The following is a 6,612-nucleotide window of genomic DNA, read 5'->3' on the forward strand; positions in this document are numbered from 1 at the left end:
CAGCAGGAGAACATTCTCACAAAGGTAACATTCAGAGAGAGAGAGAGAGAGAGAGAGAGAGAGAGAGAGAAGGGATTTTCACTTACTTAATTCATAGTTCAGATTAGACTGTAAAAATGTAGCTGTCCTGGCTAGTTTTATGTCAGTTTGATGAAAACTATAGTTATCAGGTAAGAGGGAGCCTTAACTGAAAAAAATGCCTTCGTAAGACATAGGTTCTGGTGGTTTCAATAGACTTATGTGGTTTGAATGCCATAGGAAGAGGTGTAGCCTTGTTGGAGGAAGTGTGTCACTGTGGAGGTGGGTTTCCAGGTCTCATTATACACACACACACACACACACACACACACACACACACACATGCTGAAGCTACACCTAGTATTGTCGGTCTTCTCTTAGAGGCCTGCAGATCAAGATGTAGAGCTCTCAGCTCCTTCTCCAGCACCACATGTGCCTGCACGCTGCCATGCTCCCACCTTGATGATACTTGACTAAACCTCTGAACTGTAAGCCAGCCCCAATTTAATGCTGTCCTTTATAAGAGTTGCCATGGTCATGATGTCTCTTCATAGCACTAAAACCCTAAGACATGGCTATAAGGCATTTTCTCAATCACCAGCCCATTATAGGTGATGCCATCGCTGGGCTGGCGGTCCAGGGTTCTATCAGAGAGCAGGCTGAGCAAGCTGGCGAGCAGCACCCCTCCATGGCCTCTGTATCAGTTCCTGGCTCCAGGTTTCTGCCCTGTGTGAGTTTCTGTCCTGACTTCCTTCAAAAATGAACAGTGATGTGGAAGTGTGAGTCAAATAAACCCTTTTCTCCCCAACTTGCTTTTTGGTCATGTATTTTGTCATAGCAATAGTAACCTTAACTAAGACAGTAGCCCAGACTAGTCTCAAATTCTCACAGATCCTCCTGCCTTAGGCTCCCAATTGTTGGGACTAGTATGGCGCTTCAGCACCAAATAAACTGGAGACGGTGGTACACGCCGGTGCCCCCAGTACTCAGGACAGGGAAAGAGGATCATGAATTCAGTGTTCTTCCCAGCTACAAAGGCATTCAAGGCCAACCTGGGCTACCTGAGACCCTGTCTCAGAAAGAAAGAACCAGAGCACAGGAAAGATGGGTTACTTCACTTCTACTGGTCCCCCGAAGCACTGCCCAGCCCTTCCCAGTCCTACCTGTACCAGCTGCCAGGGCACCTGGAGAACAGTGGAACTTGTGTCCTTAAGACCTAACATGTGTTTCATTAGTTTGTGACGATCAGATAGCACAAAACCAGGCAAGCTCATTTGTAGTGAGGTGTGCCACTTGGCCTAAGTCCTCTGAAGGCTGAACTCTGATGTAACACTGCAGACATTCCATCCCCACCGGCAAAGCTCTTGCTTAGGGTTCCAGTCAAATTCCAGCTCCTCTAGGTAGAACACTTGGCAGCCTAAAGCAACGAAAGAGAAGACAGTTGTCATGTGACGAAGGTGGCTCTTCTACTTCGAAATAGGCAGAGAAGAAGCTGGGACAGCTCATTAGCTGATGACATACTTGGTCCATGGGAGGCCCTTGGGGCAGGCCAGTACCAGCACATCAACACAAGCAAAGGCCCCATGGGGTCTACATCTACAATTTTGACATTTGAGAAATATTTGTCAGATATTGCTGTGGAAATTCAACATTTATACCTTCACAAGAAAGTAGTAAAGTAACAGTAATGTCATTGCACAAGGTTGGCAGGAACAGAAGCCACAGTGTAGAACTGGTCCTATCCACCTTCCCCAGTGGTAAAAACGTAATAGTTTTGGTGCCTTATATTTCATTATTTTTATTAAAAAACTTTTTTTTTTTTTTTTTAGACAGGGTCTCTCTGTGAACCCCTGGCTGTTCTGGAACTCATTCTGTAGACAAGGCTAGCCTTAAACTTTCAGAGATCCACCAGCCTCTGTCTCTCAAATGCTAGGATTACATGTGTGAGCCACTATATCCCAGCTTTCACTGAAAACATTAAAACTCATTTATATGTATATGAGTGCTTACTTGGCTTTCACGCATATCTATGCACCTGGGGGAAGTCAGAAGACAACACCAGGGGCTGGGGATTTAGCTCAGTGGTAGAGCTTACACTAGGAAGCGCAAGGCCCTGGGTTCGGGTCCCCAGTCTGAAAAAAAAGAACCAAAAAAAAAAAAAAAAAGAAGACAACACCAGATCCCCTAGAACTGGAGTTATGGATAGTTGTGAGGCACCACGTAAGTGCTAGGAACCAAACCTGTGTCCTCTGACTTAACCGCTCCTCCTTGATATCCTATGTAGCCTAGGATGACCCAAACTTCTCATCTTTCTCCAACACTTGAGTGCTAGGATTATAAGGCGTGTGTTACCACTCCCCCCCACCCCCACCTTTTTCTGAGACTCTATCTCATCTCAGGCTGGTCTCAATCTCCCTATGTAGCCTATGATGAATTTGAACCTCTGATCCTCTAGCATCCACTTCCAGCTACTGCGCTCACAGGTATGCGGATCACACTGTTTCTGCAGTGCTGAGGAACCCAATCCAGAGCTCTGTGAATGCTCGGCAAGTACTCTCACTGATCTACTCTCTCAATTTTTTTTTCTTTCTTTTTTGCAGAGCTGAGGACCAAACCCAGGGCCTTGGGCTTTCTAGGCAAGCGCTCTATCACTGAGCTAAATATCCCCAACCCCTCTCTCAGCCTCTTAAGTTCAATGTTTTTAACACTTGTTTTATTTTTTTGAGATAGAATCTTGCTACCCAGCCCTGGCTGGCACATACGTCTACACTTGGCTCTTTTGTAGGGATCCTTAAGCACTTGGGATTACAGGTTCTCACCTCTCTACCTGAGGACCAGACCTCATGCTCGTAAGGCAGGAACTTCACCTCAAGAACCATCTTCTCAGGCTGGATGGCTCAGTGATTAAGAGCACTGACTGCTCTTCCAGAGGTCCTGAGTTCAAATCTCAGCAACCACATGGTGGCTCATGACCATCTGTAATGAGATCTGATGCCCTCTTCTGGTATGTCTGAAGACAGCTATAGTGTACTTATATATAATAAATAAATCTTAAAAAAACAAAAACAAAAACCATCTTCTCTGTCTCTCAATGCTTTTTCACTAAAATGGGATAAGGCAATCTGCTTGTAATTCTTGAAAAAATATTTTAGGTGCAAATTAGACTATATAATACACTGCTGATTATGCACAAAAATAATGGAGAAACATATTTCTAAATACACATATACATGAATATATGTACTAGCTTGTACATAGTATTTTGGTTTTGTTTCTGGGACAAGGTCTCACCAAGAATCCCTGACTAGGCTGAAATTCACTCTGGAAACCAGACTGGCCTGGACCTAATCAATGCCTCCTGAGTGCTGGGATCAACTTCATTATTAAAGGAATAAGCCTCTACACCCAGTTATGTAAAATGTGATCAAAGATTTACTTTTAGTTGTGTATCTGTCTGATATGCAGATGCCTATGGAGGTCAGAGAGGGTATATGATCCTCTGGAGTTGAAGTTATGGGTACTTGAAAAGCTGCCTGATAATGACATCCCAGAGTGCTGGGAATGGAACTCTGAAGAGAAGCAGACACTTTTAACTGCTGGGCCACTTCCCTAATCCCTGTAAAATCTTTTTTTAAATGCAGTATTTCAATGTATAGGTAAGTTGTATTTTGTTTGTCCAGGTATCAGTCACAGATGCTTGGCTTAGTCCCAAGTTTTTGGCTATGATGCATAGTGCTGAGATCACTGGGACCAGTATTCGTATAGACAAATGTCTTCCCATAAACTTACATGGGGGGCAGTGGCTGGAGAGATGGCTCAGTGGTTAAGAGCACTGGCTACTCTTCCAGTAGTTCAATTCCCATCAACCACATGGTGGCTCACAACCATCTGTAATGGGATCTGATGCCCTCTTCTGGTGTGTGTGAAGACAGCTATAGTGTACTCATATATAATAAATGAATCTTTTTAAAAAATTAAAAAAATAAACTTACATGGGGTTGAAGGTAGTACAGCTGAGTTGTAGAACACTGGCTCAGCATGTATAAAACCCTTGATTTGATCCCCAGTAAGCCCCCCACCATGTATATATTTATTGAGTACCATATACTATTTGTTTTATTTATTTATTTTTTTTTTTTTGGGTTCTTTTTTTCGGAGCTGGGGACCGAACCCAGGGCCTTGCGCTTCCTAGGTAAGCGCTCTACCACTGAGCTAAATCCCCAGCCCTATTTGTTTTATTTTTAAGATAAGGTTTTACTTTGTGACTTGGAACTTATTATGTATGAGGCAGGCCTTGAAATCTTGATAACCCTTTTGTCCTCCTAAGTGACAGGGCTACATGTATGGTCCACAGTGCTGGACCATATATTTCAATAAATGTAAACATCATAGTAAACATGGTTATTTCCTCTGTACATTTAACATTTTCAGAGCCTGGAAACTGTTTCCAAAGGGGCTGAAACCTATTCTGTGTCGGGCTATGTACGTATGAGTGTAGGCAGTCATAGTGGGCAGATGCACTGCATCCGTCTGGATCTGTAGTTCCAGGTGCTTGTGAGCTACTAGGTATGGGTGCTAGGAACTCAACTCAGATCCTCTGCAAGAGCAGTGTCCCTTAACCCCTGGGCCATCTTTCCAGCTCCCACCTCTTCTCTGAAGATAGGGTCTTACTATGTACATCTGGCTGCACTCAATACGTGGACTGGGCTGGCATCCAAATCACAGAGATGCCCCTGTGATATTTCTTAGTTGCAGATTAGGAAAAGCACTTCCATTAAAGAACTAAGTACAGTGTACTGAATAACATGCCACTGTAAAGCCACTAAAAACAATTGAGGTCTGTGTACCAGTAAGAAGTAAGTCTCAACATACACTGTGGAGTGAACAAAGCTTAGTGTCTTGTGTATGCTAAGCTTAATTTTGAAAAGAAAGTGAGGAGGCAAATAGGGCTGGAGAGATGGTTCAGTGGCTAAGACTGTGTATTGCTCTTCTAGAGGACACAAGTTTGGTTCCAAGAATCAACATCAGGGCTCATCCGCCTATAACTCTTAATTCTGGAAAATCCAACTCCTTTGACACACTGGGAACACACAACACACATATACACAAATCTTTAAAAAAAAAAAACTTTAAGGACTAAGTATAGATGTCTATTCCCTCAGCAATGATTTGAGACCTGAGAAATTTCATTTCATTTTTTTACTATCTGAATTTGAAAACATGTACTACTACAAATTATTAGAGTTTTCTTCTTATTTTCCTTTTTTGGGGGGGGGGGTGCAGCAGGAGGTGGAGAGTAGGATTTCTTTGTATAGACCTGGCTGTCCTGGGATGGAGCAGCTAACCTCGAACTAAGAGACTCGCCAGTCTCTGTCTCCAGAGTTCTGAAATTAAAGGAGCTCCCCATCATTCCCGGTTTGTTCTTTCTTTTTGATAGAGGGTCTGTTATATAACCTAGCTGTCCTGGAATTTGAAATCTTGCCTTCGCCTCCCAAGTGCTGGGATGACAGGCTGCGCCACCACGCCCGGCTTGCAGACTCTGTCTTAAAAAAGGATACACAAGGTACAGGACTTGTGAAGGAGCTCCGTTGGAAACCTGAAAGGTCTCCCGATGGTAGTCTCTTCTCAGCAAGAGAATGACCAGCGCCTGGAGCTGGCAGAGGGACCCCGGGACGCGATGGGTTGCCCCCTGGTTCCATCCGGCTGAGCTGGTCGGTGTGGGGATGCTGCCTTAGGCATGTGAACACCGCCCCAAGTGAGAAAGAACCACTCGAGTACACACATTCACTCAAGGAATCCTGTGGAGGCGCCATTTACCCATTTTAGGAATAAAACTGTCGGGTTGGATCGAAACGACACAGCCCGCAGACCTTTATTGATTGCAGAATCAGCCTGGTTGCTGTCAAATAACAGAGTCCGGGCCACAACCCCTGTGTTGTTTAGGGGAACGCGCCTAAGCGCAGCTTCCGGGAACGGCCGGTTGCTAAACGCACTTCCCATGCGACCTGCTTCCCGGCATCCTTCGCTAGACGCTCACTTCCGGTGCCAAGTGAGGGCCCAGCAGAAATGTCATCAATCCGACACACAGTTCCCCGAACGTTTTCCGCCTCTATTTTTCGCCCTAAGCCGTGCCCCGCTTGTGCTTGGCCTCTCACACCTAGCCCCCTTACCTGCCTCGCAACTCTAGGGACCTCTGGTTGGTGACCACCCTCGCCGCGTCTCTCTTTGCTTGCCGCGGCCTTTTACAAACACGTCCAAACTGTTCGCTGTAACGACAGTCGTTATTGGTCAGATCCGCCCACGTGCGCCAAGGGCCCTCCTACCTCCGCTGAAGTGGCATGATGGGATTTGTAGTATTTTTAGGGTGCTCTCTTTTGGCCCATATAACGGTGAAAACTAAGGAGAAGGCTCGGGGCGCTGTCTCTTCGTAGCTTTAGCTAAAGGTACAGAAAACACCTGTAGGGCTTCCCGGTGGTCCCGAGTACTTCGAGACGGAACAACTCTGTGCTGAAAACAGTTCTACTGGGAAACGGAAGCAAAGCTCTCCTGAAGCTTGTATGGTTATTTTTCTCCCTTGGCACTTGCACATTATTT

At 45.2% G+C, this 6,612-nt stretch overlaps 1 protein-coding gene across 4 annotated transcripts in view; it reads right to left on the reverse strand.

The window, feature by feature from the left end:
• C6H2orf42 (chromosome 6 C2orf42 homolog) overlaps positions 1-6,295 on the reverse strand; it is a 28,154-nt gene extending 21,859 nt beyond the window's left edge. Inside the window, exons 1-2 of one of the 4 annotated variants that reach the window (XM_032906164.1) lie at positions 6,189-6,295; positions 1,182-1,435 (exon numbers count right to left, since the gene is read on the reverse strand). The gene's annotated coding sequence lies outside the window, so the exon portion shown is untranslated. Of the gene's footprint in view, positions 1-1,181; positions 1,436-2,837; positions 2,977-5,835; positions 6,147-6,188 lie in introns of those variants that run through there. The other 3 variants (XM_032906167.1, XM_032906165.1, XM_032906166.1) reach the window with 3 other exon arrangements.
• Positions 6,296-6,612: the final 317 nt, after the last annotated feature.

This window comes from Rattus rattus, chromosome 6, assembly GCF_011064425.1.
Source record: "Rattus rattus isolate New Zealand chromosome 6, Rrattus_CSIRO_v1, whole genome shotgun sequence".
NCBI lineage: Eukaryota > Metazoa > Chordata > Mammalia > Rodentia > Muridae > Rattus > Rattus rattus.